This window comes from Dermacentor andersoni, chromosome 4 (genome assembly GCF_023375885.2).
Source record: "Dermacentor andersoni chromosome 4, qqDerAnde1_hic_scaffold, whole genome shotgun sequence".
NCBI classification, from domain to species: Eukaryota; Metazoa; Arthropoda; class Arachnida; order Ixodida; family Ixodidae; genus Dermacentor; species Dermacentor andersoni.
Window position 1 is genome coordinate 153693779 of NC_092817.1, and position 25457 is coordinate 153719235.

The window sequence follows — 25457 nt, forward strand, 5'->3', positions numbered from 1 at the left end:
GAGAAATAAACAAACACACACACAAACACACACACACACACACACACACAGACACACACACACACACACACACATACACAGACACACGCACGCACGCACGCGCACACACACACACGCACGCACGCACGCACGCACGCACGCACACACGCACACACACACATATACACGCAAGCAAGCGCGGGCGCACACAAACAAGGGAGGGCCGATTATTTTTTCTTTATTCTGTTAACAATTATTCATGCAACATGTTAGCGTTTTACGATTAATCGCTTTCGATGCGGGGCTTTTCGTCGAATAATTAATTAATTAATATTTTCCGGGCACTATTAACCAGGTTGAAACACAGTTATTTACTTTTGTAGAACCCTATTTTAATATTCCAGAGGTGTAACCCAGTTTCAAAGGCAATTCTATAAATTTTTGATGAAGCCTAATCTTTAACTTATTAAAGACTAAATGTTGTTGGCACTAGTGGCTTTTTTAAAACATAAATATATATGTCATAAAATGGCACTTACTACATTATTAAATAATATACGTGACTAGCGATTCCTTGCACAGTACATCTAAACGAGAAATAACAAAAATTGCAAAAGTGAAAGGTGAAGTCTAACTGGAACGTGCAATAAATTGCAACATGCAAAATATGCACAGGGGAAGTGAAAATTACTGCTTTAGGATTTTAAACCACAGGCTCTCTTTTAGAGAGTGAAGGAATGTCAATTGACTGGGATGTTCGGATTAAACGGAAACCTTCCTGAAATAGCCACACAAACAGCACTAGATTTGCTGGAGTCGACATGAACTCTATCGCTATGCCAAGTACAGGTACATGCTGCAAACCGGCGCGCCTTTAGTGGACCACGTCTTTAGAGGACAGGGAGTAGCCCGACGATCAACGACTTTGTTGCTATGGTATGGCTTGAATTGCGAGGGCATTTACAGTCGCCGGCTTCGGGCGGCGTGGTTGCGGAAGAGAGGGGAAGCGTTCGGATCGGCATCACTCGGGACTCGAAAAAAACAGTCTGCAGTCGCTCTACCACAGCTTCAGAGACGCAGCATGTGCGCAGCCATTCGAGTACTATTTGAAAATTTTCGCTGCACTCCTGTAACAGTTCCGAAATCAATTAATCGAACAGGTCCTACCGATTAAGTCGATTAAATGAAAGGCTGACATTGATTAGGGATTAACCATTTGCGAGATACATTTGTTCGCCTAATCGATTACCCATTTATCGATATTACCATCCCTAACACAAATCATACCGATCCTATTGTTAAGCGGGGTCGCTGTCTACTACCGAGTATACGACGGACGCCTTGAACGCATCATGGTTCCTGAGGCAGTATGCACATAGACGTACGTTGAGCAATTGGAATCTATCCTATCCACAAGAAGGGTTTACTTCTTAGTTACCGTGAAGCCACGGATGCGTAAAGCCGAGCTTTCAGGTTCATTTTTTTGCTTTCAGCCGCACGGCCACTGCCGCCACTTCCACGGATGCGCGGACGCGAGCGCCATCTAGTGGTGGTGCGAGGAAACCCAGCGATGTACTCGTCGCGCGCACTCCGTTCTGATTCATAGTAAAAGAAGCGCGCAAATAAGGGCAACAAAAGACAGAACAATACACAGGACACTGCACTTCTCTGTCTTGTGTTGCCGTTATTTGTGCGCTGCTTTTACTCTGAAGATAAACGAACTCGCCGAGTTTTACTCCATATCGGCTATGATTAGTTGGCCTATTCAGCAAGAGAACAGCTAGGAAGCAGCCACCATCACAATACCCGGCCATGTTCGCAAGGAAAATCTTCGCTTTTAAAAAAGCCAGACGGCAAGTCCTGAGAGGAGGTTGGAAGTTGAGGCTCAAATGTGGCATGATCATCAGGATGCCGATCTAAAGTATCGGTCGGCTGGAACTTCGCTGTCGAAGATCATGAAGGGCTCGCACTATCGGTCGTTCCAACGCGGAAGACAGGCCTGCGGTTTCAGCCTACCGATCACATACATCAGCTGACTCTCGATGCAGAGCCACACCGCTTCGTGTTCCGAACCACTCTGCCTGCTCGCTATGGTTATCCCGCCCAATTCCCGTTTCCGTACACTAGTCGTCACGCGTGGAACCAGAGAGAAGGGAAGACAGAAAGGCAGGGAGGTCAACCAGACTGAGTCCAGTTTGCTACCCTACACGTGGGGAGGGGAATGGGGAGTGAAAGAGGGAGAGAGAGAACTTAGGTGTAGGATGTCTACAGTCGGGCACTCAAGTCTGTTGCCCTCAGGTAGCGAAAAAGCGCTCGAACTGCTTTCTGGGCCAATGAACTGTGAGGCCAGGCCCCCAAGATCTTCGCTTCCGTAAATGGCCTGTCATCCAGTCTATTTAAGGCACACTGGAGAGTCTCGCGTTGACTATCGAAGCGAGAACAGCTATCTATCGTATTGGAATGGCGGATTCACCAATGTGCGCTAAGTGCAAGTGTGAAGAGACCATCAGTCACCTTCTGTGCGTGGAACCAGTCGAGCAACAAGGGGAATGAGATATCTCTTTGCACAGTCGCGTAAGCGGCGCAGCGGTTGCGGCAGTTCTAGAGTCCATATTGAAAGGGACACCCGACGTACATATTGTGGCAGTCATGCTTGGCTATTGCTGGTTTACCTACTTCTCTCGTCTTTTTTTAACGCTTTAGGGCCGGGACATAATTAAAACATGCGTTCAGGAAATAATTCATTCACTCATACGGACACTCAAGACGCATTTATGCCGTTGGCGTCACCGTGATGTTCCATATAAAGTCCAAGACGATGAGCAAAACGAGAACAAGATGAAAGCAGGAGCCAACGTTTCGACAAGTGGACTTGTCTTCTTCAACGTGGCATATGCTTTCCTCGCCACAGTATATACAGGTCGGGTTCTTCTAAAGGGGACAAGGTGGGTGAGTGCAACAACGAGCGAAGGTGTGTTAGCGGCGAGGATGTAGAATTGAGAATAAGGGAGTGCTGTGCACAAGGCCAGTTACATGGCTGTCTGTCAATCACGTGTCATCGGTTGTGTGTCAGCTGGCGTGTCAACAGCGTGCACAGCAGCCATCTATTACCTGTTATGCTGGTGGTCGTGGATTATCGTGTCTCTGAAAGAGATAATATAAGGAGCGGCAGAAACCGGTGCTCGTGCAAGAAAATATATGAAGAAACTACTGAAATGAAATAAACCAATAAATAAAAGGAAAAAAAAACGAAAAGAAAGACACTAAGCAACCAAACTACGTGTTGTTGCCTATAGCTTGAAATTTAGCATAGCGAAGCAAGGTTTGAGTACGGGCTAGTTGGTATTCCATGGTATCAATCGTCGCTTACAGCGCATACATAGACGGAGGACAAAAGTTCATACAGACGTAGGTGTGTCCCTGCCGGACTTCGTCGCACAGACTCTCGCTCTTGGGCCAAAGTTCGCCACAGTGGAAACCAACACCCCAGCGGAGCTTCTCACTATGGTGCGTGATGTTTCGAGGCGTGCTCCGGAATGTGAGGGTGACCGTTGCGTGTCTGAGGGCGTGGACGTGCACCGGTCGTACTCTCCTCGTAAAAGCTCTGTTCCTGTTGAAAGGGTGTTTTTCTACCTCACCGACAATAGTCTTTGTCTTGCAGCACACTCTAAAAACTAAGGGAGTGCCGGGCACTCTCTTTGAGGGAGTAGCTGCTTGTCCCATATTTCACTCTCTTTTCGAGAGTAGATCGACCCTCTTTGAGAGAGAGTAGGTCAACTCCTCCTGACAGAGTTTTGTTACTCCACCGCAAGGGATTGCTAGTACTCTTCCGCAGAGTGATAATACTCTTCCCACAGGGAGTGCTAGTACTCTTCCGCAGAATGCTAATACTCTCCCCGCAGGGTTAATAGTACACCGCCAGACCGAGTACTTCTACTCCCCCAAACAGAGTGCTTGTACTCCTTCAGAACAGAGTGCTAGTACTCTTCCCAATACCCTCTTAGCCAAGTCCTGATCACGCATGCAGGCAGGAAATCAGATCAAATTAGGGCCGCTGATATACTGTTCCCTAGGCGGCTCCTCAGAGACACTGGCCCGATTCCAAGCGGCCTTCAGAATAGGCGTGAGCAAAGTTATGCAGGATTTTAAAGTCATTTTTTCCTGGCTATTTGCTGCCTACCGTGAGGCGTGACTGCTCTGAAGCGGCCGATGCGTATGCGTCACCAACGCCACTAAGGAGAAAAAAAAAAGCGATTTAACACTTAATCTGCAAATATCTTCGCAAATTTCACAATTAGGAGTCACACAATCTAATTAGAATACAATTTTCAAGGGAATCACATACTTATCAAGAATCACAATGCTCTATACATCATGTGAATTCGAACCCGCGTACACTCGCATTTGTACAATTCAAAACACACATCATAACCATTACACCACAGCGCCGCCACGTCCAGTCGTGTTCTTTTAGAGCTTATATATATACCAAACGTATTTGATGAATCGGCTGTGGTGGGTGGGGTTTCTCTGCAGTGTGCTGTGCTGTGCTGTTGTGTACTGGAATACGTGTGCGTTTGCATCATTTCCATTCCTTGCTACGACTAACGAAGGAAGACAACGTAGACGACAACGTGAGAACTATTCACGGCTTGTCGTCACCGCAGGAAAATAACAAATGTGCCGTTCAGCTCATGATCGAGTGCTTCTCCAGTACATGTTCTCCAAAATACGCGGATACAAAGTATTGCGCCAACCATCCACGTATGTGAATTTAATTCGCGCGTATACTGGTGAGCAACTGCGACGCCAGTACCAGGCATTTCGACGTGCCTCACGCTGCCGTGTAGGCGTTCTTTTCAAGTGCATTAGTTTAGAGTTTGGTTCAGTCCGCTGTGAACTGTTGTCCTGCATTAGCAGCGGATCGTTAGCGTTTTGAAGCGCATGCATTCCAGCATTTGGAGACTGCTTATGCCGATAGCCGCGTCAAATGCATTGGCACGCATGTTTAAATGACTAATGTGTCCACTTGTTACGCGTGCACTGCTCGTATCCTGTGGCAGTGCTCGTTCTAAAAGCTTCGAAGACCATCTACACTCATGCGTGTGTTCAATTTATATATGCACAGGATGGACTTGCCGGCTAATTGGTTGAGCATTTTAGAAGAAACAGCGCAACACAAGGACGACGCAAAAACATGCCACACCACGAAGCGCTGGTGTGGTTGATGCTTTTTTTCGTCCTTGTGTTTGCGCTGTTTCTTCTTCCACGATACACGCACACCACAGGTACGCGAAAGTTTAGGAGCATAAGTGGTTAACTCTGTTTTCCCCGTTTTCTCTCAGTGTCAATGGCACAGTGCGTTGCCCGGAATTGTGCACGCTTACCCCCATATGCAGAAATGCATCATAACTTGAAGCCCATGCTTGACTTGATCTAAACGACGCAAGTCGTGAACGCACCAAAAGAAAGGCAGTGAGCGTCTTGGGGGACGTTCGCACCAGGCGTCGTTTATATGAAGTCAAGCATGAGCTTTGTATTAAGATACATTTCTGAATACGGGGGCTAGACATCTGCTTCTTCCAGAAAATGTCGAAAAAACGCCCGCCAAAACCAGGCACATTCGTAAACTTAACTAGGCAATACGAAGCTCCATAGAAAAAAAGAAGAGTGGTATTAAAAGCTTTCAGTATTTTTCTTTACTCCAAAATAGTTGCGCTCTCGTGGCTTCACTGTACAGAGATAGTGCAGCGTTAGCTAGAAAGCATGAATTTCCTAACTCCATGCCAAAATAAGCTTGTAAAATTATTTAGGTGCTAGAATCCAGGGTTTGTAGCGATCCTTGAAAATCTTTTATTTCTAAAATGCCATTTTCAAGGCATTGAAAACCCTTGAATTTTTAGAAGTACTGGAAAGTCCTTAAACTTGTACACTTGGCTAGACTTAGCAGACATTGCTAAGCGCTTTTTTTCCCTTCTGTGACACTCTTTCGCATGTCACAGAAAATTGTCTCTGGAGGTAATAGAAGGAAAGCGACATACTTAAAGTTGAAATTACAAAGGAGCTGCAGATACCAGTTTTATGCACATGGAACCGGCGACAAATGTGCTTGGAGGAGCAGAAGCAGGAAGCTCAACAGTTGAGGCATTCGAAGAGAAGCCGTGAAGAGTGAATTGAGAGCGACAGACACAATAAAAAGAAATTAGAAATGACTATTGCTTATTTGATGGTGAAAAAAGCTGAGGCAACAGATGACATCACATACACTGTCAAACCAAACAGTATTCAAAAACTGCAAATGTTGCAGGTCCAAGTAGTTAATTGTGCTATTGCAGAAAAACTTTGAGCGCTTTCTTGAAATGCTTCCTTGTGTGCGTTTAGTGGTGGGCAGTGAAAGGCAAATTAGCAGTCTTTCAAATGCTTGAAATCACTGAAATGCAATTTGTTTTGTTTTCTTTTGTTTGCATTAAAGTTAACGGTGTTCTTGAACAAGTTATTGCCTGTCCAAACTACTACACACATTGCACGAGGTCCTTGAAGTTACTGTGTCGGGGCCTCGAAAGTCCTTGAAAACCATTTAATTTTTTTCTTCAATATTGCTACGAACCCAGTAGAACAACTGTCATGGAGTAAAAACCTTGGCTGAACAGGGGCTTATACGCAGAGCACAGGAAGACTAGAAATGCAGTAGTAGGCATGGAAGGCCCTGAAAAAAATGTGCCACATCCGCTCGTCTGCCTTATGTTTCTGCACTGACTGTCGCATTTTTAATAGAAGTGCACTTTCTGTTCTACTCCAAGAAACGCAACATTACGAACTCCAGTGCGGGGCAGTCCTTCAGCCAGTGCAGAACTTTTTCTGTGCATCCGAGTCAGCTCTGTCATTTTTCCAGCATTGTAGTAGAAGATTTGTTAAACTGGTTTAGCAGAATATGAGCAGTATACTCTTAAATTAGCTGTTTATTTGTATGCACAAGTGCAGGTCCTCAGTTTGGTTGCATGACAAATTGCCATACCTCAATAGATACAAGAAACAATTTTATTACAGTTTAATAAAATCCAAACAGTAATAATCACAACAATATAATGACATACATTTCTTTTGGTACGTATACAGCCCATGTCTTGGCAGTGTATAAATTCAACTATACACCGCAAGTACTGTGTCCTGACCACTATTATTCACATGTGTAAAACCATCACAGCAATTCAACAAATATCACAGTAATTAGTGACATACACTTTGTAACTGCTTTACATGAGCATAATGTATACAAATGGTCCCTGTGTACCTACACATGACTAGTGCCACACGAGTACTATTACTCACAGGTGTAAAACCAACAAAGCAGTTCTTTAAAAAATATCACAGCGCTTAGTGACGTACATGCTGTAACTCCCTTGTAGAAACTTAATACAAACACGTGAGGACACAGAAAGCTAGCAGTGGGCATACATGGGAATACCACCGCCTCAATACTAATTCACAAGTGTAAAACCAACCAAGCAGTTCTTTAAAGAATATCACAATGCTTAGTGACATACATTTTCTAACTAGCTTATATAAGCTTTATACAAACATGAGAACATACACAAAGCTAGCGGTGCACCCGCATAGAAGTGCGGCCATCTGAACACGATTATTTGCAAGTGTAAGCTCAACAGAACAGTTCGTTATAGTGCCGCACATTTTGTAACTGCCTTATACAAGCTTAGTGCAAGCACAAGAATGCAGAAAAATATAAATTAAAAACTTGCTCTATGCATACACAAACAGATCAACACAAATGGTAAACACCGCTTTGAAGACAAATGTGACTGTGGCAAAGCGCAGTGCTGTGCCGGTTGAAATTGCCACCCACAAAAGTACTGAGCAATGCTTAAACCACAGGCAATAAAGTGCTGAAAGACTGCATCTCTAACGTAACTATTTTATTTCAAATTTCTTGAATATAGGGCTCGCTTGCAGATAAGGCATCTGATCCAACTGACCTGATTTTACACCTGCTACATGCATACAATGCACTCAGATATAACTGGTAATAATAATTATAAAAGGCATTTAAAAACTTGATAGTGTGATGAAGATGCATGACTAGAAAAGTTCTGTCCCCCTCGTACTTGTTAAAAAGGTGTAAGTACGACACATGTTCTTTTTTTCCTCAATTTTTGCATTAATGGACAGCCGGGAAACTCGAACCGACACAAAAAAAAAGATACTGCTATGTTAATGGTGTTATGAATAATTTTTTGTGAAAGCTTTTTTACAGACAACTTGCAGTCTCGTTTCTGGAGGTTGAGCTGTATCTTGCAAAATAACTTGAAAAGTGGTCACATGGGAGCATGACACTATATCATAATGTTAGTTTCAGTTGACTCTCTTGCCCTACAAGTCGCTGCTCACTGTGGCCAGTGATGCAACAGCAGTGTCTGTGTGATTTTCATCACACTTCTGTCCTATGCCATTCTTACCAGAGTTGGCGGCACATAGATACCCAAATTTTGATAGTGTTGCTTTCTCAGGTGGTTGCTTTTGATTTGCTCAATATCAGTTGGCACTTCAGCTGCATCAAACTTCTTTTTTACCTCTTCAACAACAACATCAACAACAATCTTATGACACCTGTGTTGTCCTAGTTGCCTACAAAAACCAGTTAATCTAACAACAACACTGACAGTCTCTACTATCTTCTAATGGAGAAGATGTGTGTCCCACCATGTGTTCAACATTGTTGTGGCTATGTGGGCTGGCTGGGGAGGCAACAACTGTAATATGTTTTCATATGTTAAAGTGATGCTTGTACTGTGCTATAACACTTAACTTAGTCTTGCACTTGCTGCACTATAACACTGGCTCACAGTCGTGGTGAAAAGCTTTTGTATGTTGAGCAAATGAGTTGTATCCACTACAAAAAAAGTCAGTGATAGCACACATGTTGCTCTACCAGGCCTGGTGTGGTTCCTTCTGACACTGCTGCTGACGCGCTGCTGCTTGCCTCGTACACTGTTGCAGCTGCAGTAGACGTGGCAGTCTCTGTATCTATTGCTGCCGTGTCATCTGTCATGGTAACTTCCAAGTGGTACCGGGCTCACTTCTGCAACAGAGATGTTGTTTGCCCCTTGAGGGCTCTCATGATCAGGGCCAATAATTTCGTAGGCATTGTCTCCTGCATCGAAGAACCAATAAGAACAGCATGAATTAATAAACATAGCTCTAAAAAGTACGGACATCAAGACTTAAACACAAACTTTGCACATAAGTGACCGGGCTTAATGAATAATACTTGCAGGAGGAGTTACACAATTGTTTGTGTATATTACAGTAAAGCCTCATCAGAAGATATTCAAGAGGCACGGGAAACATGTCTCTCGAAACCAAAAATTTTGAGACACTGAGGAGCCAGACTAGATCACTTTATTATGCATCATCACTAAAGTATGTTTTGATATATCTGAAGGAATAAATGCTCAGGGTGGCTTAAAGGGCTCCTAAACCACTTCTCGACATTTTTTGAACATTTTAAGTAAACACGCGTATCGAAATCGGAATGCCGTCACGATCGACGAAGCCAAATGCCAGAGTGCGTAGCACTGCCGGAGCACCACAATATGAAGAAAATGACCCCGTGCGCCTCTCTGGACCTATCCTGCACCCCCCAGTTTGTCCTGACTTCACCAGGCTGTCTCTGATGATGTCACCAGTTTCCGGTGCTGTCGATTGGTCGAACGAAAGTGTACGACTGCTGGCAAGGCCTGCAAGCAAATACACACACTCCTTCTTCCTCGTCGCGTTGCACGCGATGCCATTGTGGGCAGCCAATGGGGGCAAAGAAGAGAAACGCCAACAGAAGGGTCTCCCTATGAGGCTCTTCAACGCGAGTCACCATACAGTTCCGTTGTATTAGCGCCACCCCTCGCAGGACGACGGGCCAGCGCGGCAGCAACAGAGCTCGTTGGTGTTGGCCTGTCCCGTAACATTTGGAGGTGTACTAGGCAAGGAAAAGACGATACTGTCCATATGGCGTGTACCAGATGAAAGAGTAAAATGAGTGGGGACTACTTTTCGATAATCAAACACACGTAGCTCCACTATTACTGCACCGTTTCGAAAAATTCTTGTGGCTACCTGTTCATTGCCTTATTGTGTAGAACTGCAACACCGCAACTAAATTTCAACCTCGGTGGTTTAGGGGCCCTTTAAAGAAGACATTCACAGCTTTTTAGTGACTGTAGATTGTGTTAGCTTCCTTCCCAACTTCTGGAATTTAAACACTTCACTTTGCAAGCCTTGTTGCTCGCAGTACCTTTGAGGTGCTCTTAGACGCTCGTCAGCTTCAACTGCCGACACTTTCTGCCCTGCACTGTCCTCGTTGCCCTCCCTTTCTGGTTCATGCTAAAAGAGACATGCGCGATTGACTTGTGTAAGGATTGCGTGATCTTTACGCCCTTCGGAGCACACAAGGTGCACAAAGTGAATGTGTGTGGGTTGTGTCCCTTCGAAGTAGTGAATACTTAAAAAGTCATCCTTAGTAACAAAGGTGTCTCTTGTATACAGTATTGTTAACGTGGCAAACATCGGAAAACCAACCAAACCATTTTCAGATGTCTCTTACAACCAAGTGCATCTTGTAATGAGATTCTACTGTACTGAATATTTTTCAGCTATGGATCATCTGCATGTACATATAGTCACAAAGACATGTGTGGAATGGCGAATCGGGAAACAGTTCGTACTCTTACTTTTTGTCCCTAACATAAGCAGCTGATAACAATATGATAAAAAAGCAGGCAATGAGGCTAGAATGGAACATAATCCTTCAGCTCTAAACAGTTTTTTGGGCCCACATCATTCCCTCATATGACATAAGGAAACAACTTGATTGCAGTAATGGCTGCATGTGATCTGAGTTGATTGAAACAAACTATACGTAAGGTTGTCCTGTATGTAATTTTATCAGAGTGCTTTTTAGATGTCCTGCTGGTGATCCTGGCTGCGCGATGCTTCTCATGCTTTTTGGCACGATTCCTATTTTTCCACTCCACTTTTTTTTCAGATTTTCTCCCCTTTCCCTTCCCCCTTGTGTAAAATAGCACACTTGAAGTATCAAATCTGTTGAACTAACGTGTGTATCAAACCTGTTAACATGTGTGCTTCTCTGTGGTCTGTGTTGTATTTTTGCGCTGCACAATACAATTCAAGATGAAAGATGGAACGTCCCTGCCTTTAGTTTAATTGTGTGTGTGTGTGTGTGTGTATGTCTCTCTCATGTTTTGAAATATATGTACATTCAGGAGTGCCTGCATGCCCTTCTCTCCTGCTACTGTGACGAAAAGGAGAGCCTGTTTATGTACCATAGTAAAAAATTCAAAGGTTTTCGCTGTGCCCATTACATCCCTTGTCATATGGATCTGTCACAATACAGAGTAGCAGTGGTCCATAATACTAGCCCATCCCAACATAATTATAAATTAACACATACCGACATGCTGCGAAAGAGCTGTTGCAAAGCCGCTGGTGAAGGCAATTTCCGCAGCACTGCAGTGGTACAGCAGAGTTCCACCTGTATAGTGACAAATCCATATGCGTGTTAGCAACTCAGTAGTTGCTGATGGTTTCATAAGCTTTACACTACACAATAAAGTAATCTAGACAACTTTGTTGGAACAAATGCACATAATTAGGACACCACTTAAACACTAACACGATTAATTGCCCCCAATCTCTCACTCACTAAGGGATAATATTACTGAAACATCGGTGGAGAGCACAGATTAACACAGCCCATAAAGGACAAGCGTTCTTTGAGGAAAACAGCTATAACAGCGGTTAGTTTTCTTGATCATTTTATGTGGTAGCTTTGATTTAAATGTCATGCAGTACTATAAAATACGAAGTGCCGCATTTCTAGCAGCAGAAGGCGTCGTCAGGCTCGTGGTACAACAGATTTTTGCACTGTTTGTCAGTGAGCCGACACATACAAAGAAAACCGAATTCACACATACATATACAGTGTCAAGTGCACTTCTCCTTCTGAAAACGCAGCCACCAGTTCCAATGGTGCTGAAAGGAAAGCTTATATAAAGTGTGAGACTGCATGGAACTGCCACTTATGACTGTAAATGTATGGTCTGCTGATTGCAGAGGTAGTCACATGCTATTTCTAGTCTCTTTTAGAAGCATTACTAAAGAACAAATTAAAATCTATTCATAAGTCACGAATTTCATGCATCCACAGTTTGGCTAAATAACCTGTGAGAAAAAGACATGTTTACCTGGAATAGCAACCTTTTTTCCTGCTGCAAAACTTTCCTTCGAATTAATGAAATAACTTTACAGCGTCATAATGCGTTTCTCGCAACTACTTGCCGGCAGTGGCGAGTTAGTGTTTATATCCGACTCATTGGGCGACAATACTGCCAAACACAAATGCTTCACGAACACGAGAACACGTCCCTCGCAGAGAATAGCAACCAGATATGCCTCTGTGAGATATGATCGCACCTTTGTGGTCAAAATGTACATTAGAACGACATCACCATCTCATTAAAAAAAAAAGCCTCCGTACAAGGCAGCTGCCAACTGCATAATGTGAAATTGCAACTGATGTCCACTTACTGTTGGCCTGTGTTTGAGGCACTTTTGGCAGTTGACTGGGTGCTGAGAAATGCACGTCCTGGGTTGTCCCTGCAAAACATACAGGGTTATGTCAAATGTTGAAAATATATATATGCCGGCATTTCATCAGTCGCAAAACAAACGAGTAAACTAATAAACAACTGTAATGTAAACAGAGTACACATCATAAGATAGGCTGTCAACTGTTAATGCATTACGCAAAAAACCTAATGCATAGGGAAGACTATATGTATACACACGAAGCTGACACACAATTTAATTCGCTCTAGGTTTTTCCGTGCAGTATATTCAAATTATTATGTCTCGTGGTTAGAGCAAAATTAGTGTAAATTACGAACTAAATTATCTACCCTGGAAACTTTTCTTCAATATGCACCTGTGCGCGCTTCGAACGAGTAGCGTTGTAAAATTTACGTACATGGCATTTAACATAGTTGCTGAACACGGATTTCCTTTGCCCTGTATCGTGTACAGTGAGCTACATATATCTGCCCCCCCCCCCCTTTTTTGTACTAGCCATACTGCGTGCCACTGCACCTATACGCACGTCAATAAACCTCACGATACAGAAATAAAAAAGCGCCAATCACCCATGCCTGCATGTTGTAGTGGGCCTAACCTAACCAAGCATGGGCTGTTGCTTTCTATAGTAAACACAGGCACCGTGCTCATTGCAAGTATGTATCATGTCGCTAAGCAAATATGCAATTTCATTGTACCACTATTTTTTTATCACATGGATATATGTGTTGAGAGGCAAGACAAAAAGCAGTCACTTCTCAGAACTAATCAGCTTTCTTAAAACACATTTTTAACTTTTCAATGACACTTGCTGCTATATGTTTGTCTCCAGTGAGCATACTTGATTTGACTTTCCAATCAGAGACATTACATAAATATACCATGTTAAGATGACTGCCTGGAGCACGTGAGAATTTTCATCTTCGTGTAACATACTGTATCTTGATTTTGTTGACATTTGGTCAAATGGTACACCCAATATACCCACATACTAGTTTTCTTGTCCAAATAACATGCCAATGTATTTTGATTTTTTGGCATTGGCTCCTCTACACTACATGAAGTCGCGCTGCACTGGCTCTTTCACATCCTCGTGTCCTTGCAGCTGCCTTCTTGCGTTATATAAAGCGGGTGCCTGAAAAATATCGTATGCAAAAGTCAACACAAGGACATGGTGCAAAACAACATCAAGACAGTCAAGGCAATGGCAATAAAAAAGTCTTAGCTCTTAGTCTTCCTAGTGAAATGCATGCAAAACATCCAAATGACTGCAACAGTCAACTGCTAAACTAACTTCAATTTTTAGATTTAAGCAAAAAAACAAACCACAGTTCATCCTTGTTTTTCATGAATATTGGAATACTCCTGCTAATGAATAGAATATTGGTCATTTTCAGACGTCATAGGTCTGTCATGAGTCTGGTGTATCGCAAACACCCCTTGTGACACATCCTAAGCACGTGCCCAGTGTGCCCCCCCACCCCCCCGCACCATGCCTGGTTGTGCCACTGCTGAAGCCATAATTTGAGGATTATAGCTGCAAACATGATGCTCAGTAGGGATGAAAATATTGTCCTTCAGCTCAATGGATATATGGATGTGCCTATAAAAAAGGGCAACAAGGCTTGTTATGGCAAGCTTACCCACATTTCAATACTAACAAGTTCACTGCGGCCTGCATCTAAGCTTACTAAAAGGCCTGAACTTATTTTCATGCATGAGGTGCGCAGTGGAGTTCATTTTTGACAGACCCGACTACTGCTGCAGTTTGAAATCTAGCATTTTAGATTCTTGTAGGCATGTAAAAGTTGCAGTTAAACCGCAGTTATTAGTTTATTACACCATCCTATTGTTCTGTGTACGACAGAATGGTAACACGGAATTAAAGCAACATTTTATTTTGATATTTTATTTCTCTACTAAAAATATTCAAGCGATAAACACATCATAATCTGCCATGCTATAGCAAAATGCACACATTACGCTTGTAACACCCAAAGGAAGGCTGATTTAGCTGTTCATATGACATAACTCTGACACGCCAACTCATATTAGCAAATGCACAGGCATGTCCAAAACAATAAGCGTATGCAAGGCGCCCCTGCAATTGTAATTCCACACAGCAGCCGTTATATTCGATGCCGATGCGTAACTAGCTGCTCGACAATTCACCGAGTTCGTAGACATAAGCATCCTTTCAGTTTCGCACCGTGCACGAAAACCGCAACAGGAGACAAAACCAGACCTATAATCACACCATTTCAACATGAGCAAAAACAGTTCAGTCTTAGGGATAAACACTGTGAGAGCGATTTAGTGCGCGACGGCGACGAGCGACAAAACGGGCCGTCGCTTGAACAGATGGCTCGGTTCTGGAAATCTAGAAATCGTCGCTCGTCGCCCAGAAGTGCTATGAGCGACTAGACAATAGCGCGAAGCCGGAACTGGATGTACATACATCGCTCAAATACTACCGATTGTCGCGCGGAACGAGCAAATGATTCAATTTTTATACGTGCAAGGATAAGAACGTACTGCAAGACCTCCGGAAATATTTTATGCTACTTTTTATAGTAAAATACATCAACGTAAATTACTAAAGCACGCGTCACGCGTGACTGCAGCCCTCATGCCGGCAACACCGGGGAGGCGTCGCTCAAAATCGTCGCTCGCACGGAGTACGACTTGTAGGCGACGAGCTAACGCGACAGCCATCTCCGTCGCGTCGCTTGTAGCTGCCGCGCGCAAGATCGCTTATATGGGGTTTATACTTTTTTTTATCATAAAACATGGATTCCTCATGCGTTTTCAGTAACTTCAAGATAACGCGCCCAACTGACCTCTTGCAGCATGCAGCTGAATGCCTGCGGCAAAGTTTCTAACTAGCACTGGTGCTGCACGTAACTTCAGTGGTCGCAGATTCCCCCTGCGCGAGACACCGTCAAGCGCGCGGTTTATATATAAAAAAAAAAGCATGCTGCCAGCAAAATGACGGCTTCTGTTATGTGATTCCTTAGTTCAACAGCGTTCCGTACATAGTAGACTGCCAAACTGAATAAATTCAAACACGCAAAACGCACGCTAATCACGCTCCGCATAGGCTCGGAATCACGGGCTGGTGAACTAACCATTTTAAGCGTCCTCTCGCCTGGCGTCTTATTGAACATACCATAGTTCTGGCAGCGTTTGCGATTTTTAAAGCTCTTACTGACAACGGCAAAGTGATAAAATCACATGCAGTTATCGCGACGACTGGCTTTTTCGATTGACATCAAGAGACAGCGCGTACGCCTAGTCCTTTGTCAATCGCGTCGGCTAAGCGCAGCGACAACTTCCTGGCGATAGCATGACATATACGGAGAATGTGCACCTAAGTTAGAATTCACTTACCGTGGAGGATTTGTTGTTATATCCAAGGCATGACGAACGACTGTCGTGTTTTCGTGGCGACGCGAGATGGCTGCCACACGATCTCCCTCGGCTGGCCTTTGCTCGCTGGATGGATCTACTTTCTCCAGTGCTGTGTTGTTCCGCGACCTTGAGCGCGCGCGCGCGCGGTGGAGCCACTCCGAGTGAAAAAGTAGAGCGCTTGCTACGCGTTCCTTTGAACTGCGGCGGCCTGTTCTCTTAGAAGCAAAACGATGTGTTCTTTGCTCAGCGTGCACGAATGATACATTGCCATGTTCGGGGCCAGCCACCTACAGTTGAAGCAGAAGATTACGCTACGTTTTGTTTTCTATTGCCGCAAGAGTCTCTCTTTTCTATTGTCGCAAGAGTCTTTTCACTCTCTCTCTCTGAAGGGGAGAGTGAAAAGCACATTTCACTCTCTCCTTGGTGACAGAGTGAACAATGCATTTCACTCTCCTCGACATTTTGCGAGAGTAAAACGACGCTTTGAAGAGTGAACCGGCAGCTTCACTCCTGCGATACCCTTCCTAGTTTTTAGAGTGCAGCTCACAAAGAAGGTGGGTTTTTTGTCACAACTAGGATTAATTTCTTGAAAAAAGCGAATGCTTCCATTGATTCTCTCTTTATTAAGCGAACTGCTGTTGATCTGAGGAAGGTAAAATCGCAGGCAAAACGCACTTTATTGGAAATGAAGTTGGGTAATCTTGCACAATCTGTAGACAGCAAGGAAAGGTTGGCCCTTCGCGTGTTTTTCTCCGCAAAAATCCACAAGCCGGAAGCACCCTTCCGTGTCATTATTTCGGAAAAGGGCACGTAGCAATACTCTCTTTCCTGTTGGCTTCAGTGTCACCTTAAGGAGCTAGATGTTAGTGATCCGTTTCTGGTTAAAGGATCTATCGAGGTGATCCAATACCTGTCTCAACATTCTGATGTCCCATTTAAGGCTATGTCCATAGATATAAAAGACTTGTTCTATTCTATTCCGCATCAGGCGCTCCTGGTTGTTATCGAAAAAGCCATTAGTAGTTTTGGTGATATTGCGTTCCAGAATGAATGTGGTGTGTCTGTTTCAGACTTCATAAAATTGCTTCAACTTTTCCTTTCCTCAACTTTCGCCGAATGGAATGGAAATGTTTTCCTTCAAAAAAGTGGGCTATGTATAGGGTCATGTATCGCCCCCTTGTTGAGCGATTTATTTTTGGCTCACCTAGACAGGAACGTCATGTCACGGATGGGCAATACAAAAATCAAGAAAGCCTTTCGCTATGTCGATGATTTTTTGGTTCTGTTTAATTGTGAGGAGAGCTGTGTAGTGGCCTCTGTTCGTCAAGTGTTAGACCTGTTCGAAGAATGCTTATCTCCCCTCACACTCACTCATGAGCTTCAGGATAATGGGTCACTTAGGTTTTTAGATTTGAAGTTATCTTTTACCCGGCAACATGTACGCTGGATGTACCAGCCGCGAGCTAACAAGCCTCTGTTATCCTATGCATCTGCCCATTCAAATATCGTTAAGAGAGGTATCGTTCAGGCTTGCTTGCATAATGCACTAACGAAATCATGTTATCATTTGATAGAACCCAGTTTCAGTGCGCAGATAGCTCGGTTGAGGGCTGCAGGGTACCCGAGCAAACTTCTGGTCTCAGTTTCGGAAAGCCTGCGAAATAAGTTTAGTACGGATGCTTACAGCTTTGAGTCTCAGGTACATGAACGAAGTAAAAAGACAGCTGTTATCCCGTACATCTATGGAATATCCCACAAACTTAAGAAAATAGGACAAAGAGCAGGTATCGATGTTGTTTGCTCTGCTCCAAAAAAACTTGCCCAGATTTGTGTCAGAACCAATCCTGCTGCTAAGAAACGTAGTATTTGCAGCATTAATCACAGGAAGAAGTTTACAGGTTGTTCGAAAGGTGTAGTGTATAAGATACCCCTGAAATGCGGCAGGTCTTATATAGGACAGACTGGTAGATGTCTTAACGTTAGGTTACAAGAACACAGCAATAAAGTGCGCAAAGGGCGGGAAGGCTTCCTAGGTGTTCACTGCGCACAATGCGGTTGCGCCCCAATTTTTTAGGAGACTACTATCTTAGCTAGGCATTCCAATGAAAGTACCAGAATTATCATTGAAGCAGCAGCGATTGCCGATGGCGACTCGGTTAGTAAGCCATCAATCGCACTAACAGACAAAGAACTGGTTTTCCTGAGGTCGCACATGCGCTCTCGTTCTCCTTAGGTAATAAATTCTGAATGCATTCTCATGTCGGGTTGCTGCTTGTAGAGGGCGCTTTTGTCTTGGTTTCAGGGTATATACGTTTGTTTCAGCGCTTGTCTACGTCGTTCCCTTTTTTGTCCTCCGTCTATATATGCGCTGTAAGTAACGATTGTTAGCATAGCGAACAGACTCTATAGCTCCCTTTGAAACATTTATGTTTACTGGTTGCAATGTCTTGAACTTATGGATAAGGTACAATTCTCTGGAATTTCTTTCTTGTTCAGAAAGGAAATTTGACTGTAAGATGTAAGTTTAAGTTCATCAAGGTTATGACCCGGTTGGTTGAAATGCTGGCCGATGGTTTTGCGAAGCTTTTTAGCTGTGTCCGCGGAATGTCCGTTTAATCTGACATTTACTGATTGTCCCGTTTCACTGATATATTGTTTCTTACAGAAGAAACATTCAAGCATAAATCCTCGCCACTAACACACCTTCGCTCGTTGTCACACCCAGCCGCCTTACACCCTCTCCCCTTTAGAAGAACCCCACCTATATATACTGGAGCGAGGAAAGCATATGTCGCCTTGACGAAGACAAGTCCACTTCTCGAAACATTGGCTCCTGCTTTCACCTTGTTCTCGTTTTGCTCATCGGCTTTATATCCCATCTCCCGACTTCCCCTTGTTTTCCCATATAAACCTAAGTGTGATAACACCATCGTTGCGCGCCGTCCGTTGTGGGTGCTAGTGAAAGCGTTCGAGGGTGAGGATGATGATAGTTTTTGCTCGCACACATGAAAATTTCACGGAACGTTAGCTATAGGCAGCTTCGCTGTAAAAAGTACTACACACAAGGCTCGTAGTTCCGGCGAGCAATTCGGGGGGGAAAAGTACAAATCTATGTCTAAAATTCTGATGAAGTTCCGAACGGGCACTTTATGCGTTAACAACAAGGGTGACAAGACATCAGTGAACGTGCTTAAGGTTTCTGAAACCACTGAGTCAAATTACTAGATTCGTTTGTTCGAAACAATGAAAAAATCTTTAACAAATCTAAACAAAGCTACATCATTGTGTTTCAAGAGCTCTTCTAGAAGTTGGTCGCCGTTAGTTAACTATAAGTAACTTAAGCAGAGAACAATACAGGAGCCAACATATATGCCTTTTTTTATTACAATACTTCCATACAGCCATTATACTTCCATAGAGCCTTCCATACAGCCATTATCAAATGCGGCCTGAAAAGCTATTTCTTTAACCTCTGCTGTATCGTCCCTTCCTTATTCTCATTATCTTCTAAGCCGCATGCTAGTGCTCCGTGCTCTCCGTTTAACCGAACTTAATGCAAGTTGATCCGTTTGTTTCTTGGCAACATTGCCATATTCTCTCGAAAAATCAGATATAGCCGAACTCCTCGCTAACGTTTGGTAACTCCAGTTTATCCCTTGCACAACAGGCGTACATCCTGCAATCGGCTAGGGTGTATAATAGGAGACGAAAGTATTTGTTCAATTTCTTGCAAAATTCCAATTACCGCGTTTTTGGAAGAAGCCATACATAATTTGTGGCAACATTTACCGAAAATTCTGCCCTTGTATACCGTCTCCTACTCATGAGGTTGGTGCTACATTTTCAACATCCAGGTCATCTGTCAATGTTCTGTTCCTTTTAAGTTTAATTATGCCTGTGACTGGATATTTACTTTCGACCTTTTTTACTGTCCATTTAACTTTCTCATTGAGTCTTGCTATTTCTTATTCATGCTACCTAAGCATTGGTGCAAAAACCTTTTAATTGCACCTCTTATTTATCATTTCTACTGTGCTATCACCTCCCCCCCCTTTCTTAAATATAGAGTTTATTTATTGATGTATCCAGTTCGGTTTTTTGTTTCAAGAATCCTCACTCGTAAGCACTCTTGTCAGCAAAAGGCGTAACCATTAGTCAGCCCTGCAATTATGCCTTCACAGTTCTTATTTCGTTAGAATTTAAAGCAACCCAGTAATCATGCCATGCACCGCAAGAACTAACAACATGAAAACGAAGGTTTTGTTAGATGTAGCGCTCACGTACGTTCTCTATGTATTTTTTAGTTTTTTTCCTGCAGTATATGATGAAGCACAAACTACATCGTGAAATCTAGTGGTCTACATGGTGTCCAGCGATTGTACGCTATAGATGAAGATAGTTCAGCATCTATTTTACAACTCCTCAATCGAAATTGGTTCCTTGATTCATTCTAATGGGATATCTTTCTAGGAGGTGCCAACCGACATAAAAAAAGAAATATTGTTACCATTGTTGCAGCACACGCTGCTGGCATCACATCCACCGAGGCTCCTTTGTCGGGCTTGCGGACATTTATTTCGCAGTTCGCACTGAAAGCCTTGAGTTGTGCATGGTTATCCCTGGATATGCGCTGAAAAATGCAAAACAAGGAAGCTGGTCGAACGGTTTAGCACATATAAGTATTTGCTCCCGCATGTGTATACAAATCGTCACCCGTTTACTTACTTCATGTCAGTGAAGAGTATTTTGAGGTTTATTATTTTCTTTATGACAGAAGGCCGTGGGGCAGTGAACATGCTCTTTTAGTTCATAAATGTCGGCCGCCGCATTTAAAAGTGACTGTCTTTTATATAAGGAAGAGAAGGAAGGGGGTTAACCAAGGGGACCAATTTTTATTAATCATGTCATGAGAAGCTAGCAATGACACCAAGGACAACCTAGGCGAGATTAGTTCAGCTTACTAATTGAATTAAATAAATGATAAATTAATGGCGATGAAAGTGGTTGAAAAAACAACTTGGCATAGATGGAGAACGACCCCACATCTTTGCATTACGCGTGCGATGCTCTAACTGAGCTACCGCGGCGCGGTTTCCCCATCCACTTTCTTAGGTATTTATGTGTTACTACTATGACAAACCTTGGGAGTGTTAGCCAGTGCCACCACTCACGAACCTTTGGGGGTGGATGTGGGACATCCTTTCTCCCGTAGGCGCCCCGAGTATACGCGATCGTTTTTTGGGTGAAAGCAACTGGTCAATAAACCCACGCATGCTACCTGAAGGCATCAATGTTGCCGAATTCGAGACTGTCGTTATGCAAGAAAGAGAAGGAAGGGGGTTAACCGAGGCTCCCGACTTTTATTAATCCTGTCGTGAAAAGACAAGAAACAAATACATCAAGGACAACATAGGGGAAAATTACTTGTGCTTACTAATTGAACTAAATAAATGGTAAATTATTGGCAATGAAATTAAATGAATAAACAACTTGCCGCGGGTGGGGAACGATCCCATGTCTTCGCATTACGCGTGCGATGCTCTAACCGTCCTTTATACCACCTTTTATAGGGGTTAATATTTTGATAAAATAGTTCTCCCTTACAGAGATGTTTTAAAACATCTTCCAAGAATTGCGCTCAAGGCGAAAATAAGCTTGCGTGCTGGAAAATGAGCGCCAAAGTCGTGAATTCGCCAGCAAGGTAGTGCCAGTCATGTACTAAATGATGCTTGTTAGATTTGTTTTCAAGTTTTAAAAATCTTTCATGGGGGCCACGGTGGGACTTGTGAGTAATCTTTTCATTCGCTTCATATAGACGGTACACTCAAAGCAGAGAGCTTCATCTGGTCGTCCCTTTAACTGGCATTGTAATAGAGCCATGAAAAATCTTTGCGTACCCGAAACGAGTCTTTCTTTCCGAAACGACTACTCAGGAAAAGACTAATAGAGCACATAAAGAGAACCGGGCATGATAAGCGCAAACAACGAAGAGATATTATGGTGAAAAAACGAGGCACAAGCGCAACAGCGCTTGTGCCTCGCCCTTGTTCTTTTGTGTTTGCGTGTGTTAGTGCTGTTATATTTCGTCAAATCAAATGTATGGGTTAGCAGCTGGAAATCAGGAGCTGCAAGGGGCAGAGTGTATTCATGTTCATTGAACACAATCATACTTTCTCTCTTTAGAGCCCGGAATATAAAATATGCGGAGCTAGCCTACATAGATATCCTAATTCCGAGTGCAGTTGAGGTCCCAAATTAAGCAGCACGTGTGGTTACAACCTCGCATGCGGCGCTTCGGAGACGCTGGTTACAGTCAGTCGACAAAGAGCTGACAAAAGTATGAATTTTCACTTTATATTAAATCAAGCATGCACCAGCTCGCCACGAAAGACGTTTTAATGAAAAACCCATCTATTTCCGCAGTGAAAGTTCTCGTGTGATAAGGTAACGTAGAATATATGTCGTGTCAAAATTTCCCTCTCCAATGAGTTGGGAATTCAGCATAACTACGGTTTTCTAGCTCACTTTTGCTTAGGTATGAACAGGTTTTCTCGAAAGCGCTGGCAGTTGTGCCGGTATATATATATATATATATATATATATATATATATATATATATATATATATATATATATAGGATTGATGAAAATGAACACAAATTGAAAAAGTTCCTTCAGATCAGATCGTATCAAAAATACTGAAATTTTCTGCGCTTTCATACGTCGCTTTAGAAACGTGCTTGCAACCCAGGCTTGCAATGCATGCTCTCACTACTGCGGTGACTTCGCCATCTTTCCCCTATCACCGACTTATAAGAACTCCCACATTGCAATATTTTAAAAGGAGTCAGTAGGAGAAACGTCAGAAGTGCAATCAGTGTTAAAGTAGTGAAAAAAGCAAACGGTATTCCTTACCACATTTAGGCTAAAACACACATGTTTTCATCTCTACAGTACTATAATTTGGGTATTCTCTTTCTATCTTTCTATCTTTTGGGTAGTTTTCTATCTTTCAGATCGCGCTAAGTGACCTTATAACATCGTGCACTCAGTGATTACACCTCCCTAGAAAAGGCACTAGGGATGTTCCTATGCCTTTATGGTATGTAATTTGTAACATATCTGGTGGCATATGGCCAATTTTTGGATAACCAACTTAAAGCAATGAGAAGCAAAAACATACCATGGGCCCAAACTATACCGAGGGAATTGTTCCCTGCATTGCGCAATAATTCAAGCTCATATAAAGACTACACTTTCTCAGCGATCTGAAAATGCTTTAACTCTGTAAGTTTTTATTAAAGGGAAAATAAAGGGAAAGTTTTGTTTCTAAGCATCAGCGTTTCATTGTATCAAATTTTCTGGGAATGAATATCATGAATAAAATATTTATTCCACGAAAGCGTATATTTGTAATACCTTTTTTGCTGTCTAGAATATTCGTCTTAAAGAAAGGGGCGAGTGAAAAAGTATTGGATCAGGTATTTTAGGCCAACAATCGCAGAAAGAGTGCAACAGCATGATAATTTTAATGCGGGAAATTCTGCCCTGATGTCTCTGTCGTACACACGAATTGCTATCTTTGAACGCGTGGCGCCGCAGAGCACGGTTGAGAGGGCATTCGTCCTTTTGTGCAAGGAGTTACTGAGGGGCTTGTTTACGTTTCACATTCCTTGGAGTCGTTGAAACGTGCCAGGGCTTTGCAGAGCCCCTTCTTATTGGATTAGTTTCAGTGTCACCGGTGAAAGCATGATGCGCAATCTCTGCAGCATACTCAACTTCTACTTCGCCGTCATGCTGCCACTGTCATAGCGCCTTGGTTCATCACAGCCTGCGCCGTCGAAGCAGAAGTTTAAGCAGAGGACTGCGAAAAGCTTGGGGAGCAAAGCTCGCTTCAGAGAAGCGACCCAAGCTCCCAAGTCGACAAGGACCGCTGCTTATTCGTTGCTTCCAACACATACAGAGAAGGCGTGAGGGGGCATTAGGCTTGCTCCTCACTGCAACCCCCTTGCCTCCTCGGGAACCCTCTCTAAGCGTGGAGACTGGTCGCGCCATAATAAGCGTAAGAACAAGGGTCCTTATCACATCTGCTAAGTGTGAACAGTGGTTGCTGATCACTCCTAGTAGGCGTGATCAGTAAGCGTGGAGCACTATCACGCTTAGATTGAACGTGTAAAAGAACTGAAAACGCACGCTTAGATAAGCGCGGATTTTTTAGAGTGATAACAATCCTTCCATCATCATCATCATAATCATCATCATCCTGGTTAAGCCCACTGCAGGGTAAAGGCCTCTCCTATACTTCTGCAACTACCCCGGTATGTACAAATTGTGGCCATGTCGTCCCTGCAAACTCCCACCTAACTTTCTTTCACCCCCTGCTAGGCTGCCCTTTTCTTGGAATCCAGTCCGTAACCCTTAATGACCATCGGTTATCTTCCCTCCTCATTACATGTCCTGCCCATGCCCATTTCTTTCTTTTTTGATTTCAACTAAGATGTCATTAACTCGCGTTTGTTCCCTCACCAAATCTGCTTTTTTCTTATCCCTTAACGTCCACACATCATTCTTCTTTCCATAGCTCATTGCGTCGTCCTGAATTTATGCTTCCTTCACCAGTCGCCAAACATAGCATAAGCCTACTGAACATCGTTGCATCCACGTAGCGAGCAATGAAGTTATGTGATCTTTGTTTGGATGTAAGCCGAACATTTCAACAATTACATAAGCTGGAAATGTAATGCAACTGCACGTACCATGCGTGTTTTTTTTCAATGAAATTAATGGAAACAATTAAATAAGGTTTCGCCCAAAATATAGTCCCACATGCACGTCGGATCGGCGTAATTTTTTCGCGATCATTATTGGACCCAACAAAATGAGTGAATAAAAAATCAACAAGTGAAATAATGACCGACGTAACATATGCTGCATTCCGGCTGCTGTTAATAAGACTTTGAAAGTGGGCTCCCAACATCACATCTTGTTTACTCATTGTGGTTTGTTTACTACTACGTGCATGGTATTTCCCCCAAATATTTCTGCTGTACTTTCACTGCGTCAGCTCATAAATATGTGATGAATGGCAACTGTTCCTTCAATCTAAAATTAATTCGAAAAATGAATTTTCAGGCTACAAGGGCATAGGTTATCTATATTAGAGTCACTATATTGTTATAACATCGCAGTTCGAGCTGCTTTTTAAACATTCGCTATAAAACAAAAGCGTGAATATCTTCTATTTTTCAAATAAAAACTTGATTTACAGTGGAAGAAAACGTCTCACTTGTGGTTGCATCCAAGAGCTAATGATTTCCTTCTCAAACCAGATAAAAATCTAAAATGCTACAGAAACAGCGATGCTCAGGAAATTTCACTTTGGTGTATATTGAAACAGCAAATGGAATGTGA

The 25457-nt window shown here is 43.1% G+C and overlaps 2 long non-coding RNA genes across 2 annotated transcripts in view; both read right to left on the reverse strand.

Annotated features, from left to right (window-relative positions):
• The window catches only part of LOC129386554 (uncharacterized), a 47437-nt gene that overhangs the window by 8860 nt on the left and 13120 nt on the right, over positions 1-25457 (reverse strand). The window contains exon 2 of the long non-coding RNA XR_008613910.2: positions 20555-20677. This is a non-coding gene — a long non-coding RNA (uncharacterized lncRNA). The remainder of the gene's footprint in view (positions 1-20554; positions 20678-25457) is intronic.
• Positions 7000-16146, reverse strand: LOC140217388 (uncharacterized). The gene is made up of 4 exons (XR_011893943.1): positions 16027-16146; positions 12595-13771; positions 11459-11539; positions 7000-9145 (listed from the first exon to the last, which is right to left on the reverse strand). It is a non-coding gene; the product is annotated as an uncharacterized lncRNA (long non-coding RNA).